At 37.1% G+C, this 22,383-nt stretch overlaps 1 protein-coding gene across 1 annotated transcript in view; it reads left to right on the top strand.

The window, feature by feature from the left end:
* The first annotated feature begins 12,048 nt into the window (after positions 1-12,048).
* The window catches only part of grinaa (glutamate receptor, ionotropic, N-methyl D-aspartate-associated protein 1a (glutamate binding)), a 46,575-nt gene continuing 36,240 nt past the window's right edge, over positions 12,049-22,383 (top strand). Inside the window, exon 1 of the mRNA XM_039736708.1 lies at positions 12,049-12,207. The gene's annotated coding sequence lies outside the window, so the exon portion shown is untranslated. The remainder of the gene's footprint in view (positions 12,208-22,383) is intronic.

Here is a 22,383-nt window from a genome sequence, read left to right as displayed (position 1 = left end):
GAAATTCACATAATCCAGCAGCAGTATACTGATACAAAAACAATATTAAATTAAAGAGTAATAAAAAATGCATGTAAAAGCAGACAATAACTTTGAGTAATGTTAGCATTTACTCCCCTGGGTGGAATTGAAGAGTCACATAGTGTGGGGGAGAAACGATCTCCTCAGTCTGTCAGTGGAGCAGGACTATGGAGGGATGGAATCTATCCTGCTAGCAATAGGTGAGAGACAGGACTGAAACCTGGACAAGAGACACCTATTACAAAACATGTTCATGCACACACCCACAATCCCATATCCATTCATTCATTTTTCTAACCTATGATTTCCATTCGAGTCACAAAGGATGTGCTGTATTCCACGAACATTAGATGAAAGGGCAGGAATAATCAATGAATGAGACATCAGTCCAGTCAGTACTCACACTGGGGAATTTAGAATTATCATGTAAGTCTTTGATATGAGGAAGAAATTAATATGAATTTTTTTTTATAAATTAAAATGATACAATCTTTAAGTTTAATTTTTAAACAGTTCTATCATCATTTATTTCAATAAGGTCATCGTTTTAACTATATAACAAAACAATAGTTAAGATATATAGATTAAAGACTCTGTATATATGGCATATAATATAGTTAGATAGACAGATATCAACATCAATGTTAATTTAACTGCCATTTTCTAGGCTTACCCAGAAAATGTTCCCAAATCTTTTCCCTCAATTCGTTCTGGTTCTGGGCATCCTTTGGGTTAAGTTCCATTTTTTCATATCATTTGACACCATCTCCAACTATGTCTTCTTCAGCCTCCCTCTTAAACTCACCCCCCTCAGCCTAATTCTTGGTCCACCTCTTCACCTGTTCATTCGCTGCCTTTTGATGTACCCCTTACTCCTGTTTCTATTCTCCCATGTCCTGAAACCTTGTGTAGTTAAACCCCTACTTAAGAAACATAATCTCGACCCCTCAGCTCTTGAAAATTTTAGACCCATCTCTAACCTGCCTTTCTTAAGTAAAGTTCTGGAGAAGGCAGTCATTATGCAGTTAAATGACCACCTAAATAAACCTGCTATTCTTGATAAATTTCAGTCGGGTTTTAGAACAAATCACAGCACAGAAACTGCACTCGTTAAAGTAGTAAATGACTTGCGGTGAAACGCAGACAGAGGCCATTTATCTGTTCTCATCCTCTTAGATCTGAGTGCTGCATTTGACACCATTGATCACAACATTCTTAGAAATCGCCTTAGTCAATGGGTGGGCCTCTCTCGCAGTGTCTTAAATTGGTTTGAATCCTACCTGACAGGGAGAAAATTTTTTGTTAGTTGTGGGAATTACAACTCGAAAGACACATGATATCCAATATGGTGTTCCACAAGGCTCTATCCTGGGTCCGCTGCTCTTCTCAATCTACATGCTTCCGTTAGGTCAGATTATCTCAGGGCACAACGTGAGCTACCACAGCTATGCTGATGACACACAGCTGTACTTATCAATAGCACCTGATGACCCTGATTCTATTGATTCACTAACACAATGTCTGACTTGTATCTCAGAATGGATGAATAGTAATTTTCTCAAGTTAAATAAAGAGAAAACTGAAATTTTAGTGATCAGCAATAATGGATACAATGAGGCTATTAGAAATAAACTGGATACATTAGGATTAAAAGTCAAGACGGAGGTAAAAAGCTTAGGGGTGATTGTTGACTGTAATCTGAATTTTAAATCCCATATTAATCAGATCATCAGGACAGCATTTTTCACTTAAGAAACATAAGTAAAGTTAGACCTCTTATATCACTGAAAGATGCTGAGAAATTAGTTCACGCGTTTGTTTTCAGTCGACTAGATTACTGTAACGCACTCCTCTCTGGACTACCCAAAAAAGATATAAATCGTTTGCAACGAGTGCAGAATGGAGCTGCTAGAATCCTAACTAGGAAAAGAAAATCTGAACACATTACTCCAGTCTTGATGTCACTACACTGGTTACCTGTGTCATTCAGAATTGACTTTAAAATTCTGCTTATGGTTTATAAAGCCTTAAATAATCTCGCCCCATCTTATATATCGGAATGTCTGACACCTTATATTCCAAATCGTAACCTCAGATCCTCAAATGAGTGTCTCCTTAGAATTCCAAGAACAAAACTTAAAAGAAGTGGTGAGGCGGCCTTCTGCTGCTATGCACCTAAAATCTGGAATAGCCTGCCAATAGGAATTCGCCAGGCTGATACAGTAGAGCACTTTAAAACACTGCTGAAAACACATTACTTTAACATGGCCTTTTATAACTTCATTTTAATCGTAATTTAACTTAATCCTGATACTCTATATGTTCAATCTCCTCAAAATAACTATTCATGGTGGCTCTAAAATCGGTACTGACCCCTACTCTCTTTTCTGTTTCTTTTTCCGGTTTCTTTGTGGTGGTGGCCTGCGCCACCTCCACCTACTCAAAGCTTCATGATGCTCCAACAATGATGGACGGATTAAAAGGCAGAAGTCTACGTGACCATCATCATCATCAAGCCCTTCCGTGAGAACCCTAAATCCAAAGAGGACTGTTTCATTTATGTTAGGTAGAATGCCCAGAGGGGACTGGGCGGTCTCATGGTCTGGAATCCCTACAGATTTTATTTTTCTCCAGCCGTCTGGAGTTTTTTTGTTTTTCTGTCCCCTGGCCATTGGACCTTACTCTTATTCGATGTTAATGTTGATTTATTTTGTTTTATAATTATGTCTTTCATTTTTCTATTCTTTAATATGTAAAGCACTTTGAGCTACTGTTTGTATGAAAATGTGCTATATAAATAAATGTTGTTGTTGTTGTTGTTGAACAAAATCCTAATAAAACTCCAGTATATTTAGCATTACTTTCTCCTGTTTCTGCTATTTCATTAGCTGCTGAATATACCACTACCTAATACATTACTTGTTATTATATCCACATATCTATTGTTTTTTCACGTGAGGGAATACTTTGTAATGGCTATGAAAATTTTACCTTTATCCCTATATTCCTACTGATTAATTTTAAAGTGATAGCTGGAATCCATCCTTTTAACTCCCTTCATAATCTTAAACATTCTGTTATGTCTCTTAATCTGTGGTTGTGTAACCTGAAAATATACAACTACTCAAGTTATTCCTTGTAGTTTACACCCTGCTGCCCTGTGGATTTTCTTTATTCCTTTTTGTAATCTGAAGACCAAAGTTCATATGTTATTAGAGAAAAGGCACCAACACATATTATCAAGTGGACTGAACTCAAGATAATTTCAACCCCTTTGGATTAAGAGTTCTTATAATTGCCTTGCTATCTAAAAAATTACTACTCACTAACTGAATTTAATTTTCTTTAGTTCTCTTATGCTCTGTAATCAACAACAACATTTATTTAGATACATTTTCATACAAACAATGAAGATTAAAGTGCTTTACAAGATGACAAAGAGAAAGTTACATGTAAAGAAAAGCCAAATAAGATTACACAATAATATTAAAGAATAAGTAACAACAAAAAACTTTAATCCAGTTAGGCTGGAGGTAAAAAAAAATCTACAGGGTTTCCAAGGACAAAAAGACTGGGCATTCTACCTTACATAAATGTTCTTAAACCAATCTTCTTTGTTTTCATGCTGCACGTGATAGTATTTGATGATGTTGGTCTTGTGGACAGCTGGGACACCCACTCTCAATTCATCAACACAGGGGGCTGCATGGTGCCTTGATCAGGTGATGGTGGCACAGGATGACCACCACAGAAGAACTGGAAAAGACAGCAAAGAATAGTTGAGATCAGTATTGACTGCAGATCCCTGAAGGATAGGATAATTCTATGCCTATACAGTCTATCAGGAATACAACTAAAATGTAGCTATGAAAAAGCTGCATTAAAATAATGGGTTTTTAGCAGATCTTTAAAATGTTCTACAATACTAGCCAAGCAAATTTCTGTTGGTAAAGTTTTCCAGATTTTAGGTGGATAGCAGCTAAAGGCCATCTCCCCACTTCTTTTAAGTTTGGCTCTTAGAATTATAAGCAGACCTCCATTTGAAGATCCAAGGTTACGACTTGGGAGAGTATGGAATTAGTCATTCCAAAATATAGCACACAGCAAGATTATTTAAAGCTTTATAAACCACTAGCAAAATACCCGCGCTTCGCAGCGGAGAAGTAGTCTTTTAAAGAAGCAATGAAAAAGAAAAGGAAACATTTTGAAAATAACGTAACCTGATTGTCAATGTAATTGTTTTGTCACTGTTGTGAGTGATGAGTGTTGTTGTCATATATATATATATATATTTATATATATATATATATATATATTTACACACACACACATAAACATATATATATATACATATCTATACATATACACATATATACATACATATATATATCTACATATATACACACACATACATACATACACACACATATATACACACAAATACATATATATATATATACATACATACACACACACATATATAAACATATATATACATATACATACATATCTACATATATACACACACAGCTATTTCAGTATCAGTGCAATACGCTGTTTGTTAAAACAGTTGACTCCGCTCTTACGTGCAATAACAAATCAAATCATTCAGTTGTCTTTGCTCATATGTCATTTTAGAGCTGGACGCCTGGCATCTTTTTGGCCACAGGTTCGTTTCTGTTTGGTGTGAGGTTCTGTGTTGTGGAGATTCTCAGGATGGATTGCAGGTGCTCATCAGTGAGGCGACTCCTGTGTGCTGTTTTGTTAGTCTTTATCACTGAGAAGAGCTTCTCACACAGATATGTGCTACCAAACATGCACAAGGTTCGAGCCGCATGTAGACGGACTTTTTGTTCTTCAAAGTCACCAAAGCGCCGTGCAAACTCAGTGCGCAATAACTCTAGCCGCAATAACTTGCAGCATCTTAAGGTAGACTTGATTAACGCGGTAAGTGTTGGCAAGGCAGCTGAAGCGCTGCATTATGGGATCTGTAGTTTATTGTGTTACCAGCGCTTCATATACCGGGCTTTAATAACAATAATACAGTATATAAAATGATCTCGCGGGCGGATATAATTACGCCGGGCGGATGTGGCCCTGACCCTTGAGTTTGACACATATGGACTAAATAGAACTTGAAAAGATATATTTTTCAAATGTGATCGCAATTCAGATAGAGTTGACGCACTACAGCCTGCATGCCTCAATAAGTCATCCTCCCTCGCTCTTACTTTTTACCGTTCATCTAATGAATACACTGAGTATGGCTTTACCAAAACAATCATTGATGGCGAATAAAGTATCCATTATTCGAGTATGTAGATCGGGATATATATATACATATATATATACCAGCGTATCGCAGCGAGAAGTAGTGTGTTAAAAAGGTAGAAAAGAAAAGGGAACATTTTAAAAATAACGTAACATGACTGTCAATATACAGTATTTGTTTTGTGAGTGTTACTGAGTGTTGCTGTCATCAAGGATTTGATTATCATTATTTCTTTCAATCAGGTTCGTATTTGTAGGATGTGTTGTGTTCAAGTTACATTCCGTGTTTGTCAATCGTTGTAAAGATGACAGGTTTCATTCATCGATTCGTTTCTTACTGCATCAATAAACAGCTCGTCTTCTTCTTTATCTGAGACCTGACACACTGCATGCACGGGTTTTTTACACTGTCTTCCTTTAGCGGGACATTGACTTTTTCCAACGTGTGCTTTGTTTCCGCAGTAGCTGGATTTATGAATATGCTTGTATGTATGAGCGCTTCATATTTTTGCTGCCTTTTCAATTGTGTAATTCGGTTTTGTTCAGCGCTCTTTGGAACTGTTGCTTTTTATCTGTGCACTGCGTCAGTTCACGTGAGCCACTCGGTGTACTTGCATCGAAGGTTCCCAGCTGTGCTGGTGCCATCTCGTGCTATGTCCATGGCTGTATTTAATGTTACCTTAGTCCTGGCACTTAAAACTTTCTCTCGCAGTTTCGCTGAGTTTGTGTCAAACACCACCCTGACCATCTCATCTTCCTCTCCATAAGCACAGTCCTTCACCCGTGAATATTTACCCGTGGCAGTTTGCTATTGGATTGCCGCTGACGGACGGCCTTATATGGGCAGGCACTAAATTACAAACGCCAGCGCAGCCTGTCTATGAACTTAATTTAAAGTGTAGGTTTACATCGTGCTTTGTTTCCGAAGTAGCAGAACTCATGAATATGGTTGTATATGTCACTTTCGCCGCTTCTTATTGTTTCGCTGCCTTCTCAATTATATAATGCATGTTTTCTTCAGCGCTTTTTGGAGGTCTTCCTGGTTTTCTATGTACTGCGTGATTACGTGGGAGGCGTGATGATGTCACACGAAACTCCGCCCCCACGGCGTTCAAGCTCATCTCCATTACAGTAAATGGAGAAAAACTGCTTCCAGTTATGACCATTACGCGTAGAATTTCGATATAAAACCTGCCCGACTTTTGTAAGGAAGCTGCAAGAAATGAACCTGCCAAATTTCAGCCTTCCACCCACACAGGAAGCTGGAGAATTAGTGATGAGTGAGTGAGTGAGTGAGTGAGTGAGTGAGTGAGGGCTTTGCCTTTTATTAGTATAGATTAGTAGTATTTTAAAGTCAATCCTGAATGACACAGGTAACCAATGCAATGACACTAAAACTGGTGAGATGTGCTCAGATTTTCTTTTTCGAGTTAAGATGCTGGCTGCTGCATTCTGCAGTAATTGTAACCAATTGATGTCTTTCTTAGGTGGTCCTGTTAGAAGTGCATTACAGTAATCTAGTCGACTAAAATCAAAAGCGTGAAGTAATTGTAATGTTATAGGAAGTCTAACTTTTGCTGTAAAAATGCAGTCCTAGTAGTCTGATTAATATGTGATTTAAAGTTCAGGTCAGAATCAATAATTTCCCCTAAATTCTTTACTTCTGCCTTGACTTTTAAGCCTATGGGATCTAGATTATTTCTAATACCTTCACCGTGTCCATGTTTACCAATCAGTAAGGTTTCTGTTTTATGCTTATTTAGTTTGAGAAAGTTACTACTCATCCAATCGGAAATACGATTAAGACATTGGATCAGAGATTCAAGAGCGTCAGGGTCATCAGGTGCTATCGAAAAATAAAGCTATGTGTTGTCTGCTTACTTTGTGCTTTGAGATTTTTGCACATAATGGAAGCATGGAAAAGAGCAACGGGCCTAGATTGGATAAAATGGATATTAGCTTTGTTCCACCACATCATGCTTAAGTTATTTAAAAACAAAATAATTATAATATTAACACAGGTGACATTGCTATGGTGGGGCATAGGGTCAGTTAACGGGTGCAAAATCCCCACAATCGGTATCAGCCATGTTTGAGTCTATACCTTCCTACAAGCTACTAAGACTACATTCAGATTGCAGTTAAAAGTGACTCAATTCCATCTTTTAACCATTCAAATAAATTTTTCAACCAATTCAAATTCCGTATGACTTTGCACCGATATTCACCCTACATCTACAAAATGCATAAAAACTAATTCATCAAATAGATGTTACCTGATAAACATTCAAGAATACCAGCTAGATGCTGACTTCAAATTGTTTACAGTGCAGAACATCTATGAATTTGTCAGCTCATAATTGCAAGTGCCCAAATATCATCATCACTTCTGGATGTGTGCAAAGAAACTTGTGGCAATGAGAGAGGAGCCAGAATTGTATAAAATGAATAAAATGTAAGGGAATTTGGTGGAAATTGCAGTATAAGAATTTTAGGATATTGATAGGGGCATTCGGTTACTTATTGCAATGTCAGTCTAAAATACATGCTTAACCTGCCCCCTTTCAGAAAACACATAGCAATTAGGTTGCATCCAGAAGTTTTGTTTACTTTTTTCATTTTAAATTCCTTTAAAAAGATCAAATGGGTGTCACATTACTGAAAACATAATCTCCCTTGAAAAACAGTATAAACTAATTATAGTGCAGATTTCTCTCAAACTCTCCAGCCTAACAGATAGCAGTGATGGTGACAGCTCAACCCATAATCTTACCATGCAGCCTCAGAAACATATACATTAAATTTAGGTCCTGAAATAAACTGTCTAGCCTAATCCATCCATCCATTATCCAATCCGCTATATCCTAACTACAGGGTCACTGGGTCTGCTGGAGCCAGTCCCAGCCAACACAGGGTGCAAGGCAGGAAACAAACCCCAGGCAGGATGCCAGCCCACTGCAGGGCACACACACACTAGGGACAATTTAGAATTGCCAATACCTGCATGTCTTTGGACTGTGGGAGGAAACCAGAGTACCCAGAGGAAACCCACGCAGACACAGAGAGAACATACAAACTCCACACAGGGAGGACCTGGGAAGTGAACCCGGGTCTCCTAACTGCAAGGCGGCAGCAGCGCTACCACTGCACCACCGTGCCACCCCGTCTAGCCTAATATAATTACAGATTCAATAAAACAAAGATATGATTATCTTTAAATATTTACCCATGATTCTTGTTTACTCTATCCTTTCTAACGTATGCAAAGACCACTATATCACCATTTAATCAGTGCATAATGTCAGAGAATTCTTCTAGTGAACGATCAACCATAGAGATCATTTTTAGCATGCTAAAAGTGTAATCATACATTATCCATATAATCACATATTATAGAAGGGGGTGAACAATGGGAGGACAGTAATTGTAGAGCTTTAACACAAGTTCTAAGGTTCACCCATTTGAGAAATGCTGGTTCTGTGTATTAAATCAACCCTTTGGAATGGATTCAACATCTAGAGTTGCAGTCCTTTTGCCAATTTCTCAGCATCCTGCAAAGTTATAAAGGATCCAATTTTTGCTATATTAAGTGAAAAAATGCTGCTGTGGTAATCTGATTAATATGCGATTTAAAATTTAGGTTAGAGTCAATAATTACACCTAAATTCGATACCTCTGTCTTGACTTTTAATCCTGATGGATCAAGTTTATTTCTAATATCCTCATTATATGCATTTTTGCCAATCACTAAGATTTCTGTTTTCTCCTTATTTAATTTGAGAAAATTACTACTCATCCACTCAGAAACACTAGTAAGACATTGGGTGAGCAAAGAGAGTCAGGGTCACCAGGCGCTATTGATAAATACAGTTGTGTGTCGTTAACATAGCTCTGGTAGCTCACGTTATTATGCCTTGAGATAATCTGACCTAATGGAAGCATTTAGATCGAAAAGAGCAATCGACCCAGGATAGAGCCTTGTGGAACACCATATAGAATATCATGTGCCTTCGAAGTATAATTACCATAACTAACAAAGAATTTTCTACCTGTTAAGTAAGACTGAAACCAAGATAAGACATTACTAGAGAGGCCCACCCAATGACTAAGGGGATTTATAAGAATATGATCAGTGGTATCAAATGTGGCACTCAGATGTCGGAGGATGAGATAAGATAAACAGCTTCTGTCTGCATTTACCCGCAAGTCATTTACTACTTTGAGTGCAGTTTCTGTAAAGTGATTTGTTCTAAAACCTGATTGAAACTTATCAAGAACAGAATGTTTATTCAAGTGATCATTTAGCTGTGTAATGACCTAAAGAAAGGCAGGTTATAAATTGGTCTACAATTTTCAGAAAAAGAGGAGTCAAGCTTAATTTTCTTGAGCAGGGGTTTAACAACAGCAGTCTTGAGACAGTCTGGGAAGACCCCCATATCTAATGATGAATTTACTATATCAAGAACACTATCAGTTAGCACAAAGGATACTTCTTTGAAAACACTTGATGGTATTGGGTCAAGGACGCAGGTGGAGGGTCTCAGTTGAGAAAGTATTCTATATAGATCGGGTAAATCTATCCTGGTGAAAGAATTTAATTTGCTTAAAATGGAATACTGGGGTTTAATAGGATCAGCATTGGGGAGATGTAATACATTATTTCTATATCATTAATTTTGTGCTTGTAAGTTTCACTGGAACTTTTTTGGAGACATTCCATTGAGTGACCTGGGTTTAGCAAATGATCAATTGTTGAGAATTAAAATCTCGGATTACTAGCATTGTTATTTATAATTTTAGAGAAATAGCACCGCCTCTCAAGACACACTATGTTGTTGTATTGTTATTTTAGCCTTCAATATTTCGTAGTGGACAATCAATTTAGTTTTTCTCCATTTACCCTCAGGTCTCCAGCATGTTTCTTTAAATCAGTTTTGTTGTTGTTGAATTATCATCTTTGTTGCTTCCTATAATTATTTTCCCCTTCCCCAATGTTTACAAAATGTTGGCACCCATTAATAATGATGTTAATACAAATAAAATCATCACACTATTATATGTTTACAATGTCTACAGTCCAGGGCTAGTTCATGTCTTTTGCCCATTGCTGCTGGGTTAGGCCTACGACCTCCAAGACCCTCAACTCAGTTAAACAGATTAGGGCATTTTGCGTTATGTTATATACATTTACTATATAACAAAATGCTAAGGTCGGTCTGTCTGTTTGTGTGTGTGTGTGTATATGTCCAGTACCTCTGAGCAATGTATGGCTTTGGGTAGGCAAAGACGTGCAAGCCTGAGACACACACAGAAGAGTAAAGGCACAGGAGGCATGCAGAGTCACCTTAAAAGATAGGAAGTATGAAAGCAGACAGAAATTAAGCAAGGTGCCTCGAAATTTCAGAAAAGCAGGATTTACTTGAACATGCTCGAGAGAAGGAACACCAGTCAAGAGAGGTTCAGACATCCAGGAAAGGGACTGAAGGTAATTGTTGGGCAAAAGACATAAAATATTTGTAAATTTATTCTACTACCTGGGCGGCACGGTGGCGCAGTGGTAGCGCTGCTGCCTCGCAGTTAGGAGACCTGGGTTCGCTTCCCGGGTCCTCCCTGTGTGGAGTTTGCATGTTCTCCCGTGTCTGCGTGGGTTTCCTCCGGGCACTCCGGTTTCCTTCCACAATCCAAAGACATGCAGGTTAGGTGGATTCGCGATTCTAAATTGGCCCTAGTGTGTGCTTGGTGTGTGGGTGTGTTTGTGTGTGTCCTGCGGTGGGTTGGCACCCTGCCCAGGATTGGTTCCTGCCTTGTGCCCTGTGTTGGCTGGGATTGGCTCCAGCAGACCCCCGTGACCCTGTATTTGGATTCAGCGGGTTAGAAAATAGATGGATGGATTCTACTACCTGCCTTGGCTCTGAGGATAAGGTAGCCGGAAGGTTGCTAATTCAAATCCCTGTTACTGCTAAAAGAGACCCTTCTTTGCTGGACCCTTGAGCAAGGCCCTTAACCTCCAATTGCTCCAGGCTGTGACCCCAAGGGGTATGCGAAAACTAGCAAACTACTAAATCAAGATATTGTATAAGGCAAAATAAAGAAAAAAGGGGGCTTCTGCAGGTACTGTGAACAGTAACAACATAAAATGCTAGTAGGGGCTCCTAGAACTTTACAGTATTTTAAACATGTTAAATAGAATAGTTATTATAAATCACTTTTAACAGTTACTGGTATTCTTCTAGCGTTAATTCACAATTGTAGTCATATAACAAAAATAAATTTATATTATTTCTCCCTGAGTAATGCGAAAAGAACATTCTTTAAAAATTGCATCTCTTTTAATGCTGTTTTAATTTTTACCGAAAATGCACATATCGACAAGAATATAAACAATTCTATTAAATCTATCAGTATTGTATTCAAATACAGTAAACACGTTAATGTCTGCAGAGCTTTTTATGGTAGTTGCTACCCCTCTTCTTCGGGGGCACACGACGAGACTGTGGCTTCTTTCTTTAAACAGGTCCTCACACAAAAGCTTTTACAATTGTTACTGTCGTTTTCTGAATTGTTCCCTTCGGTTCGTGTTGTGTAATACACTGTCGCCTTTCTAATAAAAACCATGACATCCGTATGTTTGCTTAACGTGTCTGAGAACTAGAGCGCGATAAGCTTGATAAACACAGTCGCTGTATACGCAAACAGCGCAGGCGCACAACAGAACGTCAGATCATGTGACGTCCCATAGCCTGGCTCTCGAGACTGCGCGTAACCGACAAAGTGCGCGAGAACGACGAAGTGACAGCACTGGCTGGAAGAGTCTGCGTCGAAGTAGCTGCATCGCTTATACAACCGACGGCAAAGGATTGCTAAATTTGTATTTGCTTTTCTTTGAATAAAAAGGAGAACAGACCGCTTAAGAAGGTAAGCCACGTTATATGTGTTTCGCTGTGGTCATATAACCTAATTACATATTGGCAAGAACAGTATTAATTATGAATGACTCACCAAAAACCTCAAAAAATAAAGAAATATAACACATTGATATCGCGACACACAGTAATTGAATTTCTCGGGTGAAGGCGAAGTTAGAGGATTAGCGGTTTAAGGTGATAGAGTTTAGGATGGGATGAATTAAAAAAAACACGTCATTTACTCTTGCAGTGTATGCGGGTGTGAGGGAGGTAGGCAGGCAGGCAGGCACAGAGAATTCGCAGTTGTTAGGTTACCTCGTATGACGACGGGGGGGGGGTTGGTGGTAAGATGACGGCTTTAAAAGCTCTAGTGAAAAAAAGATTGTGTACGTTCTCGTAGTGTGTGGAAGATTCTCGGCGGATAATGCGGCTGACTTGATCCGTTGAGCAGCTTAATCCACATGGAGCAGACACGCGCGCACTTGTCACATTAAGCGAACACTTTGGGGGAGGCGTGGGGGAGATGGATTCCAGAACTGTACGTAGGTTATCGGGCTTCCTCCGCGTGCGCTTGTTTTCGCGGAAATAACTCAAAACGGGCGATCCGTGGATTTCTGTTATCGGACTGACTTGGCTTGTTCCTACCATAAATGTGGGGGACTGTTGCAGTCCAACTGCTTACCATCATGGCGGCAGCCCGATGGACACTTGATCAGGGTCTAAGTCTAACCACAGGGTCGAATAATTAGACGGTCACAGGGTTTTGGTTTTTACTGGTAGGCAGCGTGACTGTCTTTTGGTTTCTTTAGCAATCATGCGGGATAATATATTTTTAACTAGTGGTCATCAAACTTTTCAGTAAAGACCATTCACACATTTTTGTCTACCGGCAAATCTAATAAACCTGCGTAGCTTTCGTTTATTTTCCAGGGGGGAGATGATTCCCTTCGGGATTTGGCTACAGAATGGGCGTGGCATAAATGCTATAACAATTGCTGTTTTTCCCCTGCATCCTTTGAGCTGTGCAGATCCAGTATAACAAAAATGATGTTGTTTTCATCAGTGAGGGAAGCTATTATAGTTTGTAACAAGATCGGTGGCATTCCTCCTGAAAGCTAACTCCTTAGTTCTCCTTACTCCTCACCCGGATGATAATTACGTGTATGCTTATAGACTGTGTAGTTTCATCGTAGTGTGTAAAGTAAAATATGTTTTTTCATTGTAGTATGCGAAGAGTTATGTGTTAACACTTTGAAGTACATTTTATCATATAAATGTTTTACTTCATGAAGCCAGACATAAAACATGCAAGTTAAGATATACTGTTGTGTATGAGTTGTGGTGAAAATCAGTCCTAGAGAAATATAGTGGTTTCATTTTTATTACAGTCAATTTAGCAGCAGCTTTGATCATATGGTGGATAGTTAAATAAGTAATTTGGTTATTTGTGAATGTTGAAATTATTCCTGTGCATAACATAAGATAAATTTAACTAAACAAGAGACCATTCAGCTCATTTGGTTGACATATATATATATATATATATATATACACACACACACACACACAGAATCTGTTGTTACGTTTGATTTTATATTAGGTGAATTGGCAATGCTAAATTGGCCCGTGTGTGTGTGTTTGATTTGCCTTGCACCCAATGCTTACTGGGATAGGCAGTAAAAATCCTACTCGGGGTAAAGCAGGTTTGGAAGATGGGTGGATGGGTGTTGCTTTGATACCCTCAGCATTAAGAATTAAAATTCTTTTTTTAATTTTATTACAATCAATACATAGCAATCACATTTTTACAAAAAAAAATGAAAAAGAATTATGCTAAGAACAGATCGATCCCCACCCTTGAGAGAGAGAGCAAGCCAAACGGTGTAAAATTTAAGGCTTTTAAAAATACCTAAATCAACAAATTCTCTGTGCTTTATAAAATCATTTCAAAATATTACTGATTAGATCCTGCCATGTTTTGAAAAAGTCTGCACAGATCCTCTAACTGAGTATTTGATTTTTTCCAATTTTAAATAATATAACACATCGGTTTCCCACTGACTTAAAGAGGAGAGTTTGGGTTCTTCCAGTTTATCAGAATAAGTCTGCGTGCCAAAAGTGTAGTGAATGCAATCACAATTTGTTTGTCTTTCTCCACTTTAAGACCCTCTGGAAGAACCCCAAACACAGCTGTTAATGGGTTAGGAGGATTTTGAGTCCAAGACTGTCTGAGAGGTAATTAAAAATTTTTGTCCAGAATAATGTTAATTTGGAGCAGGCCCAGAACATGTGACCTAGTGAGGCTGGAGCTAATTTGCAGCGTTCACAGGTTGGATCATGTCCTGGAAACATTTTGGAGAGTTTTAGTCGAGACAGATGTGCTCGATATATAATTTTGAGTTGTATAATTGTATGCTTTGCACATATGGAGCTTGAGTGAATTCTCTGCATTGCTACTTTCCACTCCTTTTCTGATATATTAATTGAGAGATCATTTTCCCAGTGTCCTCTTGGATCTTTGAAAGGAAGGGATTGTAAAAGGATTTTATATATTGTAGAGATGGAGTCTAACTCCTTGAAATTGAGCAATAAATTTTCCAGCGTGGATGAGGGTGCAAGATGAGGAAAATCTGGAAGGTTCTGTTTAACAAAGTTCCTGATTTGAAGATAGTGAAAGAAATTTGTAGCTGGAATGTTAAATTTGGAATGTAATTGTTCATAGGATGCAAAGACGTTGTCTATATAAAGATCCCTAAGCAAGTTAATTCCAAATTTTTTCCAGATATTAAAAACTGCACATGTTTGTGAGGGTTGAAAGAGGTGGTTCTTTTGCAGGGGTGCCACAGAAAGAAGCTTCTGTTATCTTAACATTGTAAAAATGATCAGTGAAATTACACAGGTCTGCAAAATTAAACTCCTAAAAATTGTTTTAATTGCAAATAGTTATTATTTGTTAATAGTTATTATTTGCATTCATGAATATAACAAAAAAAATATACTATAATGTTTTCATCGTATTACATTTCAGTACAAAATTGAAAAGAAATTTAAAATTGTAGGTATTTTTACTTGGATGTGAATTAGACAGATGTCAAGTTTCAACTCACCTGATTCCACTACAGCCTCATGTCTCCTAACCAATGACTGAATATTCTCATTATCTGTTAATCTGACCCTAATTTGTTGCTTTTGATCTGAAAGTCTGATTTTAACTTTTATGATATAAATTAGTTATAAGTTACTGTAATAATTGAGTTGGCATGACTTAACTATCATTTGCAAAGCTTTGGTTTATATACCTCTAGAAAGCTTTACGACTATAGTTGACAGTTTTTAACTAACCTCAGAGATCAAGGCTGTTTAACTAGCATGTTCTCCATAATAAAACTTAAGTGGCTAAGCAGCTATCTCATGTGTTGCATTAATAATATACAATATGTAACCTCGGAGGTTCAGTGCCATTTTTTACTTTGTGTTTCAGATTAAAACCTTAGATACTAGTTAACTTAATGTGTGTTACGTTTAATTGAAAGCCCAACTGTCAAAATATACTCACCAAACAGGAATATTTAGAGACTGAGTTCCATCATATGTGCACAGTTAAAAGCAGCTATGACTTTATATCATTAATTATGTTGACAGAAGGTAGATAAACCAGTACAATAATTAACATTTTATTACAAGCATATTCAAAATTATATACAGTAAGAAAATAGAATAAAATTATATAAACAGCAAAATTAGGAATACTACAAATGCATGGGCAGCATTCCAGAAGAAATAGTTATCTTCCCGTTGGCGTTTGAAAACTCAAACTTGTATATCCTGAAAAGCTAAAGTTAGTCATAGCTGAAAGCTCTTCCAAATGGACAATGTATGGACATAAAATCTTCAAAAGAGTTAACAGTTGTTTCCTTTCCTGCCGAGAGATACAAACAGAGGAGAAAGGGGCTGACATTTTAAATGCCATAAAACCCACAGTCCCTCCCGGGAAAGCATATCTAGAATATGCTTCATTAATATGTATAATTATTGAAAGGTTTTTCAGAGACATAACAGAATCATACCCTTCTGAAAATAATAAAAAAGATCCACCATAACATAATTTAAGACTAAACATGGTTGTAAAGATACTATGCATCACAAAAATTATTAAATCGATTACATTGAACTGTTAAGATATAAGACTGGTTGAATGTCCATTTGGTGAAGTGATGGAAGACTTTAACAGGTGTGCTTTTGGGGTGAGAAGCCCATCCGTTCATGAAGTCAAACAGTTCTCAGAAGATAACAGAAACTCTTTCTTTACTGTAGACAAACAGCAGTTTATTGCTGATGCAGATGTAATTTCCTTATGCCACTTTCTCCAATTTCCTACAAAATGTAACAAATTACACAATTTATTCATATATACAGTATTATTAATCAGTTTAACATGGAAACTATTTAGTCAATCCAATATTTGAAAACATACTGTATATGTAAAGAAACAACAACACATGTATTGTTTTTCATACAACTTCTCAAGTTTTTGTCACTTCCTAATTTGATGGGATGTTTCCACTGATATTCACTCACCACTTTAGTATTTTCTGGGAAAAAATTCCAAAAGGTAAACTTTCAGACTCGAGTAGCAACCCAGTTCAGTTAAGTTAAATAAACATTTTTCAAACTTTCTTTATAATTTGGATCTTTATTGTTAACTAAAAACGTAGTAATTACTTCTCTGAATGAGACCCAATCCTTTCATTCTAGGTCATTCATCACACCATCAAATTTTGCATCAGGAATTGGTTTTCTAATATCAGGTCTGGCAAAAATGCCACCCTTGTTTTAAATTTAGCCTCCGGCAAGCCCAGAAGCTTTTGGCACAAATACATAAAACGGGCCTCACCTTTTAGTAGGACTTTGACAAACTGCTTCGTTAAACCAAGCTTAATATGAACTTTATCTGGATTCTATAACGCTAGGTCAGATTATGGTTTTGGCACCAAACTGTACCTTTTTTCTAGCTGAATCCAATGTAAAATTTTGTCTCTGCTGTCTCACTCACAGAGAAAACATGGGAATTTTGGATGCTCTTAACGTTTCTTGCGTGTTGCTATCTGCTGCTACGCTCATCATCATATTTAATTCCGGTTATATTCTGACTTTTTTTATCAAATAACTATTTTGCTTTAAATACTGAATTTCATATTAGATTCAAAGTAATTAAACCTTGAATAAAATTTTGATATTTATAGAGCAAAAACAAAAATAATTGACAGATTAAAAATGTGTTTGTGAAAAACTGTTACATGATGGGAAAAAAAGAGAGATTTTCATTTTTTAATTCGGCATCCAAAAATATAAAAAGATTTGCATGAAATAAAACAATATTTTAATCTGTAACTGTGTTATTAGTTTGCAGAAGACCTCTGTCATTGAGCTGTATCACAAACAAGTTAGAAAGCAAGCCAGCTCAGTTCCGTCAGACAATAGCCATCCTCTTTTTCCTAAATTTCAGCTGTTGCTATCAGGCTGCAGATTTAGGTTCCCATGGGTAAAAAAACGACAGATGTAAGAACTCTTTTATTCCCAGAGCTAAAAGCATTTTGAATTCTGTTATTTATAGGGTTGCTGGTAATAATTTTGAATTCTGATTTTGTGTACTGTTAAGGGCAGTTATTGTTCTTAGTGGTTATCTTGAGTGTGCGTACGTATGATAACACTGGTTGTTGTGTCTTGGCTTATTTTGTTCTCTCTGTAGCAATGTCCTTTGTTTGTACTTTCCTGTTGTAAACACATTTCCCTCTGGGATAATAAAGTCTACCTAACCTAGTTTAGCTTAATGACAAAGGTGTTGAACTCCTTTAGGTTGCTAATTCAGCCTTCACTACTGATTCACTGTATAATCCTGATGAGCCTGTCAGTTTCATATGTCCCAAGAGGTCAAAGTCCTTTAAATAAAAGCATGCCAATAACTTGAACCACAACACTGATGGACCTCAGGCCATTTTGTTTAGAGCTTTGCTAGCTTTAGGATTTTGTCCAACTATTTTTGTAAAAATAAGGTGATTTTTTTTTTCTGTAAATGTGAACCTGAGGTTCAGTTACACTGGGGTTTCTTCTCTCATTGTCTTGTTATAAATGTGTTCATTTTAGCTTTTTTGAGAAAGTAAACAAAATGTTAGCTTGTTCTTAATTGGAATGGATTAAACAACTTGTAATCAGTCTGAAAAGATAATTTGAAATGAACAAAAAATTTGAGTTTTTGCTGTAAAACTTTTAGTACAATAAGCATACATCCAGTATTGAATACATTTTTTTTTAATAATGGTAAAGAAGTGCTTAGGAATGCCATCCTATTAAAAGAAATGTTCTGAAACCTTCAGCCTCTGTTTTAGCCATTAGACAAAATGTTTTTTAAGAGTCATCATTTCCCTTTATTCTATGTAAAAGAAAGGAGACAATGCTTATCAGTTATTTAACTCTTAAAAATGACATTAACTCATACTAATTAACAGATTTGGCATGAAATGGACCTTAATTGTATTTATTTATTTCTTGCACATAGAGCAAAAATGTTTTAATTGTGCGATTTCCCAAAATTTAAATTAGTGTCAGAATATATCCAGATTTCAGCATCTAACCTAGTTGCCTTTGCCCCCATAGTAAGGATTCAAAAATGATCCTACTGGGTGAGATCAAGTCAGCTGTCCATTTGTAACAGTTTAATCACTAAGCCAAATTGCTTCACATATGTGTCTTTTTCTTTCTTGTGAACATTTTAGGACTTTTCCATTTTTTTGTTTATAACAGAATAATGAAATATTTAATATCTTTATTTCACAATGAAAATTACTCATTCCATTAAAAATACCTATGATACACCTGATAATTGAACTCTTGCTTCACCAATTCAGATATCAGTTAGTTTTGTTTTAATCTAGTCAGGCTGTATTGTCATTTTGTGTAGTTTACAAATAATGGTGAATAACCTTTTTGTTTTTGTCTTTGTCATTTACCTCCATAAATATTCCCATCTTGCATTTGCTGCACAGAGCACCTGCATCTTCCTAAAACTGACAGTGCAGTGATATAAACTTGCTAGATTTTAAACAAACATGTAGTCTAAAATGGTAAACCCAAAACATTCTCATATACTGTATTTAAAATCTTTTACTTCTTGTATGTTAAAGCTCATAAAACAACATTTTTGTCAAATGTTATTTTGAATTATTTTCAGTTAGTACCTATGCTTATTAGATACAGCTGATGTAAAGTCCTTCATTCAGCATTTAATCTGCTAATTCTTTTTCACATGCATTATTAATAGAATAATTTCTTTCAGCATAATTTCAGATACAGATTTCCAAAACAAAGGGAAGTTTAAACCAGTGGGTTGTGGAGTCGGTAGATAAATCCTTCAACTTCAACTCCGACTTAGTTTCTGGTACTACTGACTCCGACTCCCCCGACTCTGACTCTTCTGTATTTAATATGCTAATGTATTTTCCATGGTGATTGAAGGAAGGCAACATACACGTCATTTAACCACAGAACTACTGGCTAGGAAGCTGACTCTCTACCGTATTGGCCAGTTTAAACAAAAGACAAGAACCCCTCAACACACATCAGGCCATAGCACTCACCTCCACCTACATCATTACACTTGTTTACACTCAAATGAACTTGTTAAACACATTATATCTGAAATAAAATGAAAACACTTTTTGTAATTTACCATAATCCAGATTACAGTATGTGAATGTCAGGTTATATAATAGCTCATCTGAACTTCACACTAGTAGTATCACACCTATTCACTGAGCACAGGAGCAGATACCAATTCTGCTGCTGGGTTGATGCCCATCTGCATCCCTACCCAGCTCTCCTCGTGTAGCAGCCCACCTCTGGTATTGCCATTAGTGACAGGGGCACTAGCAATACTAGAGAAGAATCAGTCAGGGAGGATAAGGAGAGAGCAGTGTTTGGGGGATTGTCTTGATGTTGTCTCACCAGTGCCCCTGTTGTCACTTTCATTTGCAATAAAGCAAGTGAAGCTGATTCACATATCACTTATGCTTTCTAACTGGACAGATTGATATCCCTAAAGCTTAATTGACTTGGTGTTGGACTGTGCTGATTAAGTGTCCCTTTAATTTTTTGAGTAGTGTATTTGCATTGACAATATACACACTGTGCATTTCCATCTAACATATGATCAGTAGGTGGAGTATTCCTATAAGATATTTTCCAGGTACATAAGTCACTTGTTTATGTTTTAAAAGGACTGTAATGTGATTCACTGTTAATAATATCATTATCTACAGTCAATATAATACAAGCATTCACCAAATAACACTGTATTCACCAGTTTTAAATGAGTACTATTTTATATATGTCAAGCGATGCAAATTGCACAAACATTTACAAACTGCTCGCTCGAGTAGGCCAATACTTCTGTTCGCCCTACTGACGTTTCAAGAATTTCAAATATGTAAATAACATGCTGCACAAAACAGAATATGAAAAACAATTTGAATAGATCAAATAAAACTTAAACAAATGTATCACTGTTCACAAAGTTTGTGCCCTAATGCAGGCATGGGACTCATTCACTTGTATTAAACATAGTACTAGGGTGTTGTACCGTGTTAGCCGTTATGGATGTAGTGAGAAGTCAAGCAAAACGACACCTTTTATTGGCTGACTGAAGAGCCTGTGGGTCAGAAAGATAAACCTGTTTACTTCACAAGGTTTGAGAAATGATTTGTGGCAAATAACAGTGATTTCACAGGTTCTGAATGCTGTTACAGGAATACAGTACATAGGTTAGGTTTAGGGTTACAATAGCATACTCTGTGTAAATTGGCTTCACTGGTTTTCTACAGCTTACTTTCTGCATCAGCAGGCAGTTTTTCAGCTCTTTTTCAGTTGTACAGTAATCCCTCCTCGATCACGGGGGTTGCGTTCCAGAACCCCCCGCAATAGATGAAAATCCACGAAGTAGAAACCATATGTCTGTGTAGTTATTTTTATATATTTTAAGCCCTTATAAACTCTCCCACACTGTTAACGTTATTAGAGCCCTCTAGACATGAAATAACACCCTTTAGTCAAAAGTTAAAACTGTGCTCCATGACAAGACAGAGATGACAGTTCTTTCTCACAATTAAAAGAATGCAAATAGATCTTCTTCTCTTCAGGAGCAGAGAATTTCAGAGAGAGAGAGAGCGCTCGCAAAGAAAAGCAAACAATCAAAAAATCAAAACGTGTGCTTTTAAGTTTGCCGCAGCATTTTTTAGAGGAGCGTCAGTATCTTCTAAGCAAACAGCCCCTCTGCTCTCTGCTCTTGAACGTCTAAGTGTGCTTTTGGAAACGGCATTTCTTAGAGGTGTGTCCGTATCCACTAGGCAAACAGCTTCTGTGCAAACAGCACCTCTGCTCACAGCCCCTCCGTCAGGCGCAGAGAATGTCAGAGAGGGTGAGATAGAGGCAGAGACAAGCAAACAATCAAGCTCCGCGCGGGATGCATATCTTATAGCTTTAAGGAGTTTTAGTTAATATGTAATACATGCTCTGATTGGGTAGCTTCTAAGCCATCCGCCAATAGCGTCCCTTGTATGAAATCAACAGGGCAAACAAACTGAGGAAGTGTGTAGTATAAATTAAAAGACCCATTGTCCGCAGAAATCCGCGAACCAGCGAAAAATCCGTGATATATATTTAGATGTGCTTACATTTAAAATCCGCGATAGAGTGAAGCCACGAAAGTCGAAGCACGATATAGCGAGGGATTACTGTATATCTACTGGAAAGATCAGTTTCTGAGATTTTTTTTAAGCTTTTTGGAAAAGTGTTTTATGCTTGTCTTTTGCCTTGGTTCTGAAGCCTTAGCAACCTATCTGTTGCTTCTGCAAACTGTCCTTGAGGTGCACTTGTGCCATCTCCTGCAGAGGTTATATCCTGTGGAAGAATTATCACAAACTGATCTATTGCACTGTTCTTGTTGAGCTCTACCTTGGCATAATTTATGTAGGTGGTATTGAAGTGGGAATCTATAAACAATGCCTTGTCTAGATGTTTGTCTATTGGAAGATCTGAACACTCATAATTCAGGTATTCCAGCTTAATTGTTTTACTCCTCCTAATGAGGTCTGCATCTTCTTTGACCAATTTCAAAACAATGTCATTGGAGAGC

Source organism: Polypterus senegalus, chromosome 15, assembly GCF_016835505.1.
Source record: "Polypterus senegalus isolate Bchr_013 chromosome 15, ASM1683550v1, whole genome shotgun sequence".
Lineage (NCBI taxonomy): Eukaryota > Metazoa > Chordata > Cladistia > Polypteriformes > Polypteridae > Polypterus > Polypterus senegalus.
This window is presented reverse-complemented; position numbering and strand designations above follow the sequence as displayed.